General features: G+C 38.0%; 1 protein-coding gene across 3 annotated transcripts in view; it reads right to left on the minus strand.

Annotated features, from left to right (window-relative positions):
• The window catches only part of LOC105839349 (putative polypeptide N-acetylgalactosaminyltransferase 9), a 217,757-nt gene that overhangs the window by 89,412 nt on the left and 111,858 nt on the right, over positions 1–16,487 (minus strand). For all 3 annotated transcript variants that reach the window (XM_036293852.1, XM_036293850.1, XM_036293851.1), the window contains one exon: positions 8,491–8,579. The gene's annotated coding sequence lies outside the window, so the exon portion shown is untranslated. The remainder of the gene's footprint in view (positions 1–8,490; positions 8,580–16,487) is intronic.

Consider the following 16,487-nt stretch of genomic DNA (forward strand, 5'->3'; position numbering starts at 1 on the left):
TTTATATACTTATATACTTATATACTTAATACATATACATCGCATATTTAATTTAAAAAACTGTTAGAACCCTATTTGCAACAACTTGATAATAAAGTCTCCTTCCTCGGATGGGATATATTGACAGGCTGTACATAATATCGACAGCGAAGGTAATAATCTTCTACAAACAAAAATCTCATCGAGTTTATATAGCTTAGTTCGTAAAGAAGAGCAGCAGAAAAATCTGACATCGCGCTACAGCGTCGGTATCCCGCCGTACGTGTTTGCATGAAGGCAAACACAATCAACTTCTAACAGCGTCAGGATGCGAAACAGCCGGTGCATAGACTATAAACGAGGTGCTCTAAATAAATCCACAAGAGGTCGGCAAAAATAAGCTAAAAAGATGTGTGAAATTAATTTACTAACATTATAACTATTATAAATTAGTTTACATCGCAATATTAAATCGGACTCGAGATATATCCGTAGTTTAAAACATTACAATATAAAAAACTCAACAATAGAAATCTTTAAAAATCAATATCAGTCGCTGTAGAAAGAAACTAAGCGACGAACAAAACAGAATATAAAGCAATCTGAGTTAATTAAGTGGGCACGGGAGAAAGAAGATCTTAGAAGACAATCTGATCTTTGCATATCGAAGATCTCGCAGTTAAGGGTAATCTCAGAGTTGCGCAGGACGAAATGTAAGAGAGAATGGGTGACAAAAAGAAAAGAAGAGAGGAAACGATAGCAGCCGGTGAAACAAGCGATTTTCCTGTCGGGGACGACTTACAGTCCGCTAGTCACATTGTAGTATTCTGTAGCTTAAAGTCTGTATAGCTACATCTGCATGATAGCACGGAAACCATTCACAAAATGAAAAAAAAAAAGAAAGAGAAAAACGAAGGAGAAAGAAAACAAATGTATAAAATCTCGGAGAAGTTATATTTCAGATTATTCTCATTTTCAAAAAATGTTTTTAAATTGCATAGATCCTCTTAACGCGATAATTTTATAACTTTTGTCAATACAAACGATATAAAATAAGGATATGTATATAGATTTGAATATTTATAAATCTTATATTTGGCGGCTTAATTATAATTGACAGACGTCAGGCTTGATTAATTTTCGTGATACTAAAAATGATTAATTTAATTGAAAGTTTAGTTCACAATATCAATCTGAAACGTATTTAAGACAGAGAATATTTGATATAATTCGCGTTTAATTATTAATCATACTCTCATCAATAATATATTCCGCGACGATTGTCTTGGAAAATTGACGAAGGTTCTTCCTGTCGTTATTTTAATATTAAAGGGACTCTTTCTCTCTACGAGCGACGATGATGCTTAAAAAATTAATCGTGTAATTCCTTGGTAAAAAGATGCGGCAAAGAAACAGAAGGAGACAGCAGGCGCCTCTCATTCCGTCGCGCCGCACCGTGCCGCCGCCAATTTTTCCGCGAGAAAAGCGAAGAAAGGATAAGGGTAATTAATTAATCCGGATGAAGGTACATCCAAGAACTTCCTGTCTCACTCCGCGCTCTTTATTACCCGCGCGAAACAATGGCGCGCGCGTCCCCCTGAGGGCCCCGGGAAATGCTCGCGCGATTCGCCGCGCGCCGCCGCAACGAACATAGCACACGCGCCGCTCGTCGTGGATTTGCATGAAGTTCGAAAAGTTTTCAAATAAACACGGCGAACACCCCGGCAAGAAAACGGCAGCAGTTAACGGAACTTTTCCATTTCCGCCTCTCGCCGTTCGTCTGCGGAAGTGGAGCTCGCGCCGCGCGACTTCGCCGTTCGTAGATCTTGCAAAAACTTGAAACCCCGGGCGGTCTCGTGAGAAACGATTCGCTGCTGGGAAATCCCTTAATTATAGTGTAAGAAGTGCAAGCTGTAAGAGTTAATCTGTCCGCCCTCGTTACGACCGTGTAACGATGGAGTTATTTCTGCGTCTTTTAATTATCACGTGAGATTGAAGTTAGTATATCTGAGTGCTTTTGAATTTGTTCAAACGCTCCAAATTACATTTTCAGATTTTGAGAGAAAATCAGAAACGAAAATACCATCGATTCATGTATTATCTTGCTTGCGCAATATTCCACACAAATCTTTTAATATACGAACGAATGAATTAATAATATCGATTTCTATTTTGAATCATCAATTTATACTTTCTCAGAATACGTCAGGTGAATCCGTCGCAAATGCATGCTTCTAAATCTAATTCTATCCTTTACAATAGAATGATAGGTTCTTCTTTTTAAAAAATTAAATGTTAACTTTTTTTCACGTCAAATTAAGCATTTCACCAGCAAACGTGTATATATACATAATTATATATATATATACACACAATAAAAAGTAATAAAATATAGCACAAAATTAAATAACAAGTCAAACGTTATCAATTTTCATTTAAAAGAATTTTTATAAATACGTGTAATAATTCAAAAGCCTTTTTATCTTGGAAAGGGCACATGCACACAATGGTGTTTAAAGAAATGTATGGTTTCAAAAGATTTTTTAAAAGAAAATATTTAATTTGTGAAAAGGTATTTTAAGAACAACGTTAAAACAAACAAAAAAATAACACCGTGTAGTTAATGTATTATACTTGTCATACTGTTTGTACTTTTCTACGAATAATTTTTTCAAAGTGCGCGATTATAATGTAATGAAATATCGAACGAAGTTTTAACGATTCGAAACAGATAGTATCTATGCAAATCACATCAGAATTGACGAGATCACAATAGAGTAAATTAAGGTATGATTCCAATCGACTGCAATTTGTCCAATAATGGCTAAATAATATATTCTTTTAATCCCTCTCAGATAATCGATATTTTCAGTTATTTATATAAGTACACAAGTCGAAATAATAATATTGTAAATATTATATCACGTTTCTACTTTCGACTGTCTGCAAAGATTTTCATGTGTTCACTGAAAACTGCCACAATATCAAATAAATTATAATTGAGCTGTCGTAATCGATATTAAACAAATAACGAAGGTATAAATTGTAATGTATAATCTTTTATTTCCTTTTTTATTTTTTAAATAAATAACTACATATTTTTTATAAATATCACCTTTCTCTTACAGTTTGCAAATAGCTATTTTTTTAATATTAAAAATTCAAGTTAATTTATATGTTAAATATAAATTTATATGTTAAAATTCATATTTTGTTTATTTATAGGTAAACATTTTATTTTAAATTGCTTTTTATAGTTAAAAAATCAAATTTTAGATAAAATTTTAACTAAATATGTGATAATGCGAATAAAATTCAATATTTTAAATTACAAGTTTATTACTTTATAAAATGTTAAGTATATAAAATATATATGGCCAACTATCCCATAATACTATGGTTATCTTGTCCTTAAAAGTCAGGAAAGATAGTCAATGCTTATGTTTTAACATTTTAATAATGTAAAATTTCTATTGAGTATTATTTTCTTAATGACAATAATATTACGTGCTTTAAACTACAGTAAAATAATATATTTATATCATATATATATATATATATATATATATATATATATATATATATATACACACTGAACACTATTAAACAAAATAATAAAGATAGAAGAATGTTTTTGGATTTTAAAAATTTACAATCATATCCGAGTTTACTCTATATATAAGATGTTATCAACAAGATATTGAGATGCCGCGTAGAAAATTTGATTCTTATCGTCGACCGTGAGAACATTCTTCGTGTTCTTTTACTGTCACGCATCCCTTTGGGAAGAAATATTACTTACGACTTTCTTACGTAAGCATCATGTGATCTCGTAATGGCATATTCGCAGAATAAAAATAACGGTAAAACAGATGTTATGATACTTTTATTTACTTTATATATATCATTTATGTCACGTTTATTTAAAAACATCCTTATCAGCTCAAATCAAGCAATGCTTTATAATCATTTATTTATCTTTTACTTCAGGAAATTAGAAAAAGAAAAATTAATTAACTCAATATATAATTTAATTACACGTTCAACGATTGTTTAAACTCAATTATATATTGAGTTAATTAATTTTTCTTTTTCTAATTTCCCGAAGTAAAAGATAAATAAATGATTATAAAGCGTTGCTTGATTTGAGCTGATAAGGATATTTTTAAATATCAACACGTTCGACAAATTTAATCTTCTTTTTTAATCACAAATCAAATAAAGTAATTTTTATGTAAACCTTTTGTCACACTAAAAATAAATTCGGTCATGTTATTTTGACACTTTATACTCAGTTTTCTAAAAAATGTGACATAATAAAATAATTTCATTAGCGAGATTGTTTTCAAGCAATAAAAGTTTAAGATTCATCTGTGTGGATTGCGATCTAAAATTTATGTCGGATAATGTTATTTATGGAAGCGAATGTAGATAGCTCAGCATTACTCAACTACTAAGAAAAAAATTATTTCCTTCGTATTTAGATGGACGCGTCGATTGTTATCGACTGGTGTTACACCAGCGCAAAAATAATTAAAAATGCGACACCCACGCGCATTCCAAGCTTTCTTTCGGCTCACCCACGCCGATAACCCACACGCGACACATCGCTTCGTCGGAGAGTCATGCATAAGCGTGTACACCGAATTACGACAGCATCCAATCAGAACTCCTCCGTAACGGATGATGCGGCGAACAAAAGCCCCTAACCCAAATCGATTTCACCCGCAAGTTTCCCCAAGGCCGTCAACTCCCGTCGAAACTTTCGTAGCCGGCGAGGGCTTCTCTCCGAGAGGATTCCTCTCTCCGTAAGGACGCCTTTTCAACAGGTACTTCTCGCGTTTTTCCGATGTGAGATCTCGTCTCGCGGATTACGACGGAATCGTGTCGCGACGATATTGACGAGATAAAACGCCGTTGGATTGATTCGCTGTGTCGTCACAGCGCGACTGATTGAAGCACCTTAAATAATCGCACACGTTATTTCCTTGAAGATTTTATCTGCGATTTACATAGGAGGCGTGAATAGACGGAGCCCATCGCGACAATTGAAACGCGCAGCCTGAAAATACGCATATCATCGTCCAACAGTGTCGCGGGAGCGGTATATCTACGGTATGATAAATATTAATTATTAATTAACACCGACATTGTGACTGACATGTCTCATTAAAACGTGTAGAATTATTGTTTAATCCTCGCACTGTCATTCTTATTCTCTTCCTCTATCTCTCCCTCCCTCTCTCTCTCTCTCCCTCTTTGTACGCCGCTGATAATAAAATGCACTTTCAGCGCAAGGATAGCAAATACATTCGCGAAGGAACCGGAGTCTATCCAGGTAGATAAAATTATAAAGTCCTCGCCGAGGCAGGTCGGAATTTCGTGCGCGGTGGCGTGCGCATTAACGTCTGTGAATGAGTTATCACCGTGAATAACATTACATACCGAGTTCGCCGAGTATTATTTCCATACCTATACCTGCATACGTCTCTCTGTACCTCGCGCTTCGCGCGTATTCCGTAAGATATAATGACATTATTACGAGCTCCCGGGAGGATATTCGAGGAATACGGGGGTTACGGTCGAACGCAGGGAACGGCGACGCGAGCTATTCCCGCACGCGCGTTCTCACGGCGCGGCGCGGGAAGCAACGAAATCGCGCGCGTAAAAGTGCGTTTTTTTTTTGTTTTTTTTTCCCCCCCAGTACGACAGAGTTCAACAGAGTCGGGTATTCCGCGTGCCGCCGCCCCGCCGCGGTACGCCGCGCGCTGCGCGCAGAATGAAGAGGAGCGTAGGAATTTCTGGATTGTTGTTTGACATTCTAACGGGACTGGGGTCTACACGGGTGGGGGTATTTAATTAAACTGACGGGGTCAGAATAAAGCGAGCGGAGGAGAAGCGGCCAGCAGAGCCGTCCGACGCCGCTCGCTCCGTTTTCCGACCGACGCGTACTGACCCCGTCGCGTCGTGTCACTTTAACGTTTTGCACCGGGCAGAATATACGTCCGTTTGCATTACACTTCGCGGTAATGCCTCGAATGTATGTATCCCCCTGCGCGATATTCACACACACACACACACACACACACACACACAGAGAGTGAGATGTTTAACACACAGGCCGGTCGGGGGCTCCTCTTTCCTCGTGTCATATGCGCGTAAAACGTCGCACGTCTGAAATTAATGCGCCGAACGCATGCAAATTGCCGTGCTGTTTTCCGGGCTGTCGGTGTGCGGCGGCGATCGAGATATACGTTGCGATGACGACATTGATTATCCCGCCGATAGGTGCAATCGTTCTTGATAAGCCGCGTGTGGACGTAGAACGTGTACGTACAACGCTAATAGATACGTGCGCGTGACGAGAAATGACAGCTGCATAAGTGTGGGCGAGGGTATTCGCGATTAGCTATGAAAATTTGACGATTTAATCTTTCACGGTTAGAAGAAAATAATGAATGTTCCCCGGGGAGAGAGTTTCACGTACCGACACGCAGGCCGGCGGTGCATGCACATTGCGTGCACGTCGATGCAAAATTGCAGTCATACGGCAAAGATTTATGTATTCGCGATTCTGAATTAGCAAGGTGCGTAGGTTTACGTGCGTGTGGCGCACTCATATGCACGCCCGCACTTGACGCTCGGGCACAAGAATGCAAACAGTGTGGTACAACATTACGTGAACTTCCGCGAGACAAATTTGCCTTTTACAAAATGAAACGGTTCGTAAACATAAACAAATCGTGATTTCTTTACATCTCCCGAGAGAGATTTACAATACTACGTACCAGTAGAAAGTAGGTCACGAAACTTAAAATTCTTACATTTTCTCTTGCTAAGTTTTAATATTTTTATTTTGCAAATATAAAGAATTTTTCTCCATGTCTCCTAAAGAATGCAAGATGCTCCGCATGCTTCTTGAAAGAATGCATGCGAAATAGAAAAAAAGTTAATAGTATTTCGTATTAAGTTATGATAAAATTTCTCCTTGCTTTCTTTCGGTCCGTCCGCTTTAATAAATGTGTCGATAATATAAAGATAGAGGCAAAAATGTCAGTATGTTTGACGTACTTATTGACTGTGCAATGGAAATGTACAGCCAATAAGTACGATTCGTAAATATTAGATAGATCGTTTATGTTTAAAGGCTGCCGGTAGCAATTACTATGCTGTGTCGAGGTACGATCGACCCATGCGTTTCCGCTGGATTAATTGCCCCTAAACGGGGCCAGACTGGGGCGATAGGGACGCGGAGAAAGGAGAAGGGGTGGGGTAGGTAGGCGGGAAGAGGTAGGGGGGGGGGCGCGCTCGCGGGGTGAGTGAGCTCGAGGGCGCGATTAAATCACGCTCGTTAAATCGAGGCGGACGGTGCGGGTGCCGCAAAAATTGGTGGCTCGTTTATCCCCGGCCGGCTCTAAAATCGGCACTATATGACGTGGACGAGCGATGAAAAATTAATGAGCCCACCGGTTGCCACATCGGTCGGCCGTTCAAAAAGAGGCGCGGCGCGAGAACGGCGAAATGGCGGGATATATCCGCGGGAAACGATAACAGTTTTCCTACGCGTATCGGACTTTTTCCCTCCTCTTTTTACGCGTCCGACCGCGACGAGGAATTAAAAGCGCCGAACGCGGCGCTGTCGCGATCGGGGGACGAATTAGATCCGATTGCCAGCGACATTCGCATTAAAATTAATCGGCCCCCCCCCCATAAGAATTGCATACGCGCGAGAAATCTCTCGATCCCGATGATATTATTAATAAATTATTATTTTTACGAGAGAGAGAGAGAGAGAATAAATCCTCTCTCTCGCACAATGACTTGATTCTGCACAGTATTATAATTTCAATACTCGGCTCTCTGGTCGCGTTCAGAAATATCTGATTTTATACGGCCGATTACACTTCGAATTCCGTTATACCCGTCCCGAGGAGCTTCCTATTCATTCCCCGGCAAATTTCTGTTGTCTTTTTTTTTTCCCCTCCGCTTCCACCGTTGGCGGAACAAGTGAATAACTTTCGACTCGATTCCCGATGAAGTGGCGAGCTCGATATCAAATTGGCGGACTTCGTCGTGGGATTCGTCCCGATAGAAAATTTTTAATGAAAGTCACGAGGGAGGATACGAAAGTTACGGAGAGGCCAACGAAGCGAGAAGAGTCCCCGGTAATCTCCGACATCTTGTTACAGCGTGGTGTAAGGAAGGTGGAGGGGGGACCGACCGACCGACCGACGAACGAGAGCGTCGCGCCGCGACCTCCTCGTTCAATTAAAGCGTCACCGTCCGCGGAAAACTTTTATATGAATGGTTTTCATTACGTCGCAGACTTATTAAGGGCCGTCTTCACGCAGGCATTAATATCCCCGTCGCAACGAGTTTTGTTATCAACGCGCGGCCATTCAGCCCTAGCGGTGCGCCCACAAACACGGCGTATACTATTTTAGCATCGGCGGGAGCTTCGGAGTGGAACTCTGAAATCCGTGAAACTATGAGAGAGTTCTCTTTACGTACCGCTTTGTCGCTTCATTCAACTGGAGACTTTCTTGTTTTTGGATATAGTAGAAACCCCAGCTGGTTACGCCGACTCCAATTATAGCGATCTGAAAAAAGAGAAAAAAAAAAAATTAATTGGCGTTACCGCGGGAGAGGCTTTGGGAAGATTTTTACTGCATTGAATGGAAATTTAAACCGTCCATTGTTACCGCATCGCCGATATAATATTTTGTTCCGAATAAGAGGCGGAAGTAATTCATTTTGGTGCGTGTGATATTAAGGGACTAAGGCAACAATGGCCGGTAAATTTGCTATTCGGAGTCACGCCGTAGAAATGTATTCTTGCGTGATGATATATGCATCACGCGCGTAATCGTACGGTCGGTTACACGAGCACATCGCGCCATACGTTCAACTAACCCGGTGATAAAACAAATCGTGACAAATTGCCAGCGAGATGTGGCAGTCCCGCGCCACGCAATTGCACCGCCGCGCCGCGCCGCGCCGCGCGCCGAGTTTCGCTCGGTTTTAAAGAAGAAAAAAGTGCCACGAAATAAGCGCGCCTACCGGCACGCACTCTGAGAACACCGTTTCGTCGCAAATAAACGCTTTTTCCTGCGTTTATTAACATTAACGTTCCCTCGAATAATACGAGTGTAAAATGTTACACTCAGGATAAACGTCTCCGGTTTAAAAGTAATGCGTTCCGCACAAGGTGCACACTTTAAACAACGACGATTACAACGGTGATACGGCAATCCGCAACGGTGAAAAGAACGTCGGGCGCAGGAAGACAGACGGCCACCCGGAATTATGCCTGTGTGCGAAAGTAATTTCTGCGGCGGATGTCTTCCTGATTTCGCGGAGTGCACACAGCCTCCGCCGACTTTCCGGTTGTAATGAAAAATTGCATCTCTTAAGTACGTTCAAGAAGCTGATTCTCGGGCACTAACACCGGCACTCGCAATGTGCGTGTGCCGCCATAGTTTCCCGCCAGACTACCTACTGCAATTTCGCAGTGGTGGAGAGGAGACAGAAAGGAACTTGAGACCAGCAAGGAGGAGGAGGGGGATTTGAAAGATAAGACAAATGGAGATGACGGGGAAGAAGCGCGCTCCCGACAGAAAAGGATAAAAAATCGTAAGTACAGGAGGTAGACGTACAAAAAGTGCGTAATGTTCTCAATACCGAACCATACGAGGAGAAAATATATAAGATACATAAACACGTCTTTCCGCTCCTTTCTCAAGATCCAATGAAGTTAGAAGCAAGCCTTTAGCACAAGAAATTAGACCACTGAATGTGGTCGAGCTCCGCACTAACAATAAGTAAGTGGTGATAATGAGCGAGCGGTTGTTGATAAGTACTCTCTAAGCGAGTAACGAATATTGTGTTCTTTGTCGTTCGACTTCCTTCCTGTGGTACTCGAGTGCAAAATAGAGTAAGTAGCCTTGAACCATCTCTACTTTCACGAAGATTGTATCTACAGTTAATTACACAGTGTTGTTGTATGACCGTCAATGATATTAAAAAACGCAAAATGATATAATTACAGTAAATTAAAGATGTGGATTTCGACATAAGTAAAAGATAGATTTCCTGATAATTAGAATTCTTTAATACACTAAGAATACAACAATATTAAAGAAGCAGTAAATAAAGTAGAGGACAGAAGACAGTTATGGACTAAATATGCAGTTATTCACGATATACTTAGTATTCGATTTTGGGAATAACTATTGAAATTACTTCTTTACATACTGTTTAGACATTATAACATAGCCACTAATCACAAATGTTTATTTCCATAAAAGCTGTATTTCAGTATTGCAGGTAGCCAAAGGTTTTATAGTTGTGTATTCTTTATGTCATTTTGAGAAATATGTTATATTAATTGTTTAACTTGAAGGGCTTGAATATAGCTTTCAAATAAATGTTATTGAACTTAATATTTAATGTAATACGTACATGTACTTGACATTGTAAAGTTATATTACTTGAGTTTACGAACCACATGCGAGTCCCATAGCCCCTTCGTCTATAATTTAGTTACACTTTTATTTTACTTATTAGTTAATATATTGTTTGTTATAATATTTTTATAATACTTCTACAATACGCAAAGTCAAGATTATATATATATATATATATATATATATATATATATATTTGTTTTATATTTTTCACTAATATTATTTGCAAAATACTTTTGTGATATTGATATACAAAAAAGCGTTAATTTTTTATTCTTAGAAATACAAATAATTTTAATAGAGAATATATGTTGATGGTTCCATATCCCTCTAAAGGTTCTATAACCACAATCTTTCTTTTGTTTCAGTAAATTGTTAATTATGTTCGTCATGTACATCCGAGAAACTTCTGTTTATAACATCATTGGTAGAACTTTATGCACAATAAACTTGTACCAACAAGTATTATATTACATAAATATTTACTGAGTCATTTAAATAAAACAAGATAGTGGTTTATAACCCCCTTTTCTCATCAATATATTTCCTACCTAAAAAATACATAGCATCTTAATCGTTACATTCGTCGTAAATTTTTTATAAGATTCTACGTTGGTTAACTTCCTGCTAATTAAAGTTTAAAAATTCCGGATAATCTTCATTTAATATGGCATGTTTCTCAAAATAACATAAAGAATACACAAACTCAAAAACTTTCAACTACCTGCAATGCTAAAATACAGCTTTTATGACAACATAATAAACATTTGTGATCAGTGGCTATGTTATAATGTCTAAACAGTATGTAAAGAAGTAATTTCGATAGTTATCCCCAAAATTCAATACCAAGTATATCGTAAATATCGAAATATCGTGAATAACTGCATATTTAGTCCATAACCGTCTTCATTTACGGGAATAAAAAAATAAGAAAATGTACATCAGAAATAAACTGAGTAATTTTGAAAATTCATTTGCCAGTCTTGCAGAATAAATGACATCAATTTGATCTCGTAATATATTCTTCCGATTTTATTTGCGTTGCCCTGGAAAACGATACACGTGGCCACTCCCGGAATCGTTATGGAATTGCAACGCGTCTCTGCTGGAGATCTCATTAACTTTTAATTTACGCAAACGTCATCTGGGCGAGACACGGCTGTATGAGCTTTTTAAAAATGGTAAAATTGGAAAAATAAGCAGTTCGTATCTTATCCGCGTGTGCAATCCCACATGCCTCTTATTACGCGTCCTCGTTTCCCTCCGCTTTCTGCGCGCCGCGCCGGCACGAGCTCGCAACGCGCAAATTCGTGCCGCAATTTCGCCGTAATTTAATTTAACGCGGCATCGTCCGAGCAAACTTTCTCGCTTCCTAAATCCCGTAGGAGCTCGCTGTCGGGCACAGGCGGATGGATTTTTATCACCCTTTCCCCAACCTACCGCTGCACCTATCCCTCCCCTCCTCTCTTTTTCCACGCCTGTCTCATTCTTTCTCTCTCTTTCTCTCACTCCAATTTACAAACTGATTTTTGATGAAATTGTGAAATTGAAGTTGGACGGAACGCACGAAAGGAGAGAGGGATGATTACACAAGGCGAAAGCTTCATTTCGGATTTCAGAGCAAACATATTTGCCGTATTCAATTAGAATATAAACTATTTCCGCTCTCGCTCTCTCTCTCTCTCTCTCTCTCTCTCTCTCTCTCTCTCTACACGTTGAAACCTCAATATAAATTCTAGCCCATTATGCAGTAATCCCGGATTATTATCCATCATTATTATCCAATGAATAAATTATTATATGACGTACTCTTCCATCCTACATCTAATTTACTCACTCATTTAATTTCCTCTAAAATTTTGTACAGGAAACTACGAAAAACAATTTTTAAGTCATATTTTTGTGGTTACTCTTGACAATCCACGCTACTTTCATTATTTTATATTTTTTGTACTACTGTCTCTCGTTCACGTTCATTTTATAACGAATTTGTATTGGTATGAACGCGCGCGCGTGTGTGTGTGTGTGTGTGTGTGCGTGTGCGTGTGCGTGTGCGGAACTCTCTCAGCTGCATTCGCACGATCCTAGTAATTTGTCGCAGCAGTGCATTCAACGCTGCGGATCGGAAGGATTAAAAGCATCTATGGATATATAGGCCGGATCGAGTTACAAAAGCAGTTTGTGTTAATAGCGTGCGATCTTTTCTGTCATCATCGGTAAGCTGCGATCAATAAATCACGCAACAGTAGCGAAGCGCAGTAACATCTGTTTGTAGAACCACCTTGTTAACAGCATTGAGTTTATGATCATTGTTCCTAGGTTGCATATTATTCGCAAACGGTCACTGTATAGCGTGAATATGTGTGTGTGTGTAAATTGATACTAAAGATTATATATGTTTACAGCTTCTCATTTAACAAAATTATAGACTTAATGATTATTAGATATTATTTTACTAGCTCTATACTTTTAAAAATATCGACTAATTATTGTAATAATTTACTGTAACATTAGAAACACAAACTAAATGCCATTTAACCAGATGTATTATCTCAAGATTAAATAAAATTAATAATTAATATAAGTTGTAATTTTATTCTATTAAATAATTTTCTATGAATCTTTCTGCATGACTTAAATATTATAAGAATACCATAATATATACATTATATATCGGATAATCTCGGATACCGTTTACTTCGTGCAGACTTTAGTGTAATAAATTAACCAACCTAGTCTTAAAAATAAATACAATTACAAAATGTTAAAAAAAGAACGTTTTAGAGTTTTTGTTTTCACAATACATTTATTACTAATAGTCAAATAGGCTTACATTGGATGTATTTGCAGAACGGATCCGTTCGCCGGTTTCGTGTCATATCGGAAATACCGTTTCTTGTCTCTTCCATGCGATTGCACTAAAGGTATTCGCGTCGCGATTTTATGGATGGTACAACGGAAGCGTATGAAAGCACAATGAATACGTTCGATGTATATCGAGAAAATACATGCGCGGAGTGGCAGGGTAAAACAAAATGAAATCAAATCCTTTTTACAATTTCCTGTGATTTTTTTCCAATTTTTCGGTGAACGTTTTCGGAACAATACGGCTGTGACGAATGATTTCAAAAATAAGCCAACTAATCAAAGATGTTACGAAATGCATTACATGTATTTTGTTCTGAATTAGATCAATATAATTGATAAAAAAACTACATGTCTTATATAAAACCTCATGTTATACATTGAAACATCTTCTCGATTCGTGTAAAACTCAACGCAATAAATTTGCCATGCGTTTAAAATTGTTAACGTCGAGTGATTTAACGGCTAATTGTTGGGCAAACTCTCCTCAATGTTGTGCTTCCTCGAAATTCGCGCAAGCGCTTCCCGCAAGTTCCCCAGTGTAGAATTACGTCAACGGAATTAACATTCGTCCGATAGACGACAATTTGTCTTTGCGCCATTAAAATTCTTCGAGGAGTTCCCAGGAGAGTTCCCGGCTGAAACATCCTCCAACAACTCGGTTGGAGTAGTCGAGTCCTCGAAATGTCGCAAAAAGTTGGCCGATGTTAATGGGTCGGTACGATTACGTGAACCGCAAAGCAGCACGACCAGCCGCGACGAGAGAGGCAAAGAACAAAGTACCGTTATTCCTTGCGCCAAGATGCAGCAGCGATACTCTCGGCTCCTGGAGCCGCATCATGCCACCGTGGACGAAGTTCTCGCCGTTGAATTATGCATGATTTCCTGCCCTCGGCCGTCGCTACGGTGGCCGCTAACCATCCGCGTCACCGCCACTTTCGCCGCGCCTTATTTAATAATCGCGACGGGATCGCTCTAGTATTAGAAAGGCGCGACGATGTTGTGAGAAGCTTACGTGAGTCGAGTCGCATATCCGAATATTATCTGCAGGCAAGATTGAAGAATCGAAAGAATACGGAGAAAGAGTGAGAATTCTCGCCTCTTTCTTTAACTCACTATTGAACATCCTTTGATTTCCACTGCAAAAGTCCAATAGTTTTACAATCTTTTACTTTCACACACATGTAATAAAAAATATATTTTGGAATTTAAATATCTAAATATGCTTAACCTCTAAAGATTTTTCGGATTCGCGTTACATCTTGATAAAAATGCGAAGTTTTAGATTTAATCTGATACTTTTTTTAATCAATTGCGAGGGACAACGGATCTCTCCGTAAAAAAAAAAATTAATATATAAATTTCTTCGTGCAAATCCTGTATGAGAGAATATTGTTATCGCAAATGTCGCGCCAGAGATTATGCCGGACAGAGTTTTCCGAAGCTGGACCGGTGAATACAACGACCGTTCCACGGATACGCTCCGAAGCATCATAATCAGCCGCCGGGGTGCAAGCTCCGTTGATGCTTGAAACTTAATCCTTCGCGTCGTTATAAGATAACGGCACTCAGCATCGCGTAAACTTCATTGTTCTCGGGATAAGCGCCTGACATAACATTGCCGTGTTACATCGTCGCGTCTACATCGTTTCAAGACGATTGCGTCTGCTTTAATAACATCGACGTCTCGCTGATTCGATATCCGATAAATTTAATTTACAATAAGTGTGCACTGATTAAGAGTTTAGAATTCTTAAAGATACGGGCCCCTTTCTTCGTATAGTCGAAGAAGAAGAGATTGCTCACGAAATCGTGAAATGGACTAAACCAGGAGAGTCGCTTTTCCCTCTAACAAATTTGTTTTATATTTACCTAAGTCCAATGATAATTTATGTAACTTTTTTTATCAAAGAAATGTTACTAGTAATAAATCGATCTAAGAGAAGAAAACGTGAAGAATTTTAAAGAAATGCAAAAGATAATGGTTTTATTATTTGATGTTATTAAACGAGCTTCTTGACAATTATTTACTTAATTATTTCAATAATTTTACTAACCACGCTCAGCGTTTTATTACTACTTCAAACAGCGGAAAGGTCTTGTAAAGCAAAGAAGACGCTGCAAGAATTCAAAACAACTGAACTGGAATACAAGATAAGAACGCGCACAGTGGAAAATGCTCTTCGAAGCAAAGAGGAACACGATATACATGAAGAACAGGATATTCTGAAAATCTAGCAAAAAATACAAAAAGAAATCATAGACAATAAACTATGATAGCAGTAATGGTTTTGTCAAATGACTAATGATCAGTAAATTTCACTGAAGCTAATAAATATATGATGGATTTCATATTACATTTTCAATAATAAAAATATTTTAAAAATTTAATTATGTATTAACGTATAATTTTTTCTGAAATAAGTTATTATTCGTTCACTCGCAATTTAATTAAATTTTACGACCTAATTTGAGGAAAGGGGATTACAAGATTATTTCTTATATAATTAAAAATTAATAAAATTATACACGGAAAAAAGATGGTTAATTTAATTAAATTAGTTAATTTGATTAAATTTCTTTAATTCAAATTATTTATGTATTTCAGTTAAATATACAAATACTTGAATTAAAGTTTCAATGTTTCGTGTATTTAAGATAAATACGCTTCAACTATAGAAATTTAATCAAGTTGAAAAATTTAGTCAAATTAATTACTTTTTTCTCAGTGTAACAAAGGTTCTAAATAATGTTTGAATCTACATTTGTAATAAATAAACTAAGTTGACGCATTTGGGCTTTTCAAAAGACGCGTCATTTATATTCGCAGAGCATCCATGTAAAGTATCCACGAAAAAGCAAAAATGTAAAACGTAGTTTTTCTCAGAAAATTGGTGTCCCGCGACAAGGGTGCAATCGTCCCTCGAAGCTAGTACCGTTAAGAAGCTGTAGAAATTCTCTATGGTGACATCACCCTCCGTTGTTATGCTAAAATTAGGAGTCGAGGTGTAGGACTGGATGGGAAAAAAGAACCAATTGTGCTTCCTATGAATAAAGGGATGAGAGTCGCGGGTGCTCCTTTGGGGAAAATAAAATTTATATCGACGAAAATTTTCTCGCCCTTCTTCACTTCTCTGTCGCTATTTTATCGTGCAATATAATTTTTCTTACATTATA

The sequence above is a fragment of the Monomorium pharaonis genome, chromosome 11 (assembly GCF_013373865.1).
Source record: "Monomorium pharaonis isolate MP-MQ-018 chromosome 11, ASM1337386v2, whole genome shotgun sequence".
NCBI classification, from domain to species: Eukaryota; Metazoa; Arthropoda; class Insecta; order Hymenoptera; family Formicidae; genus Monomorium; species Monomorium pharaonis.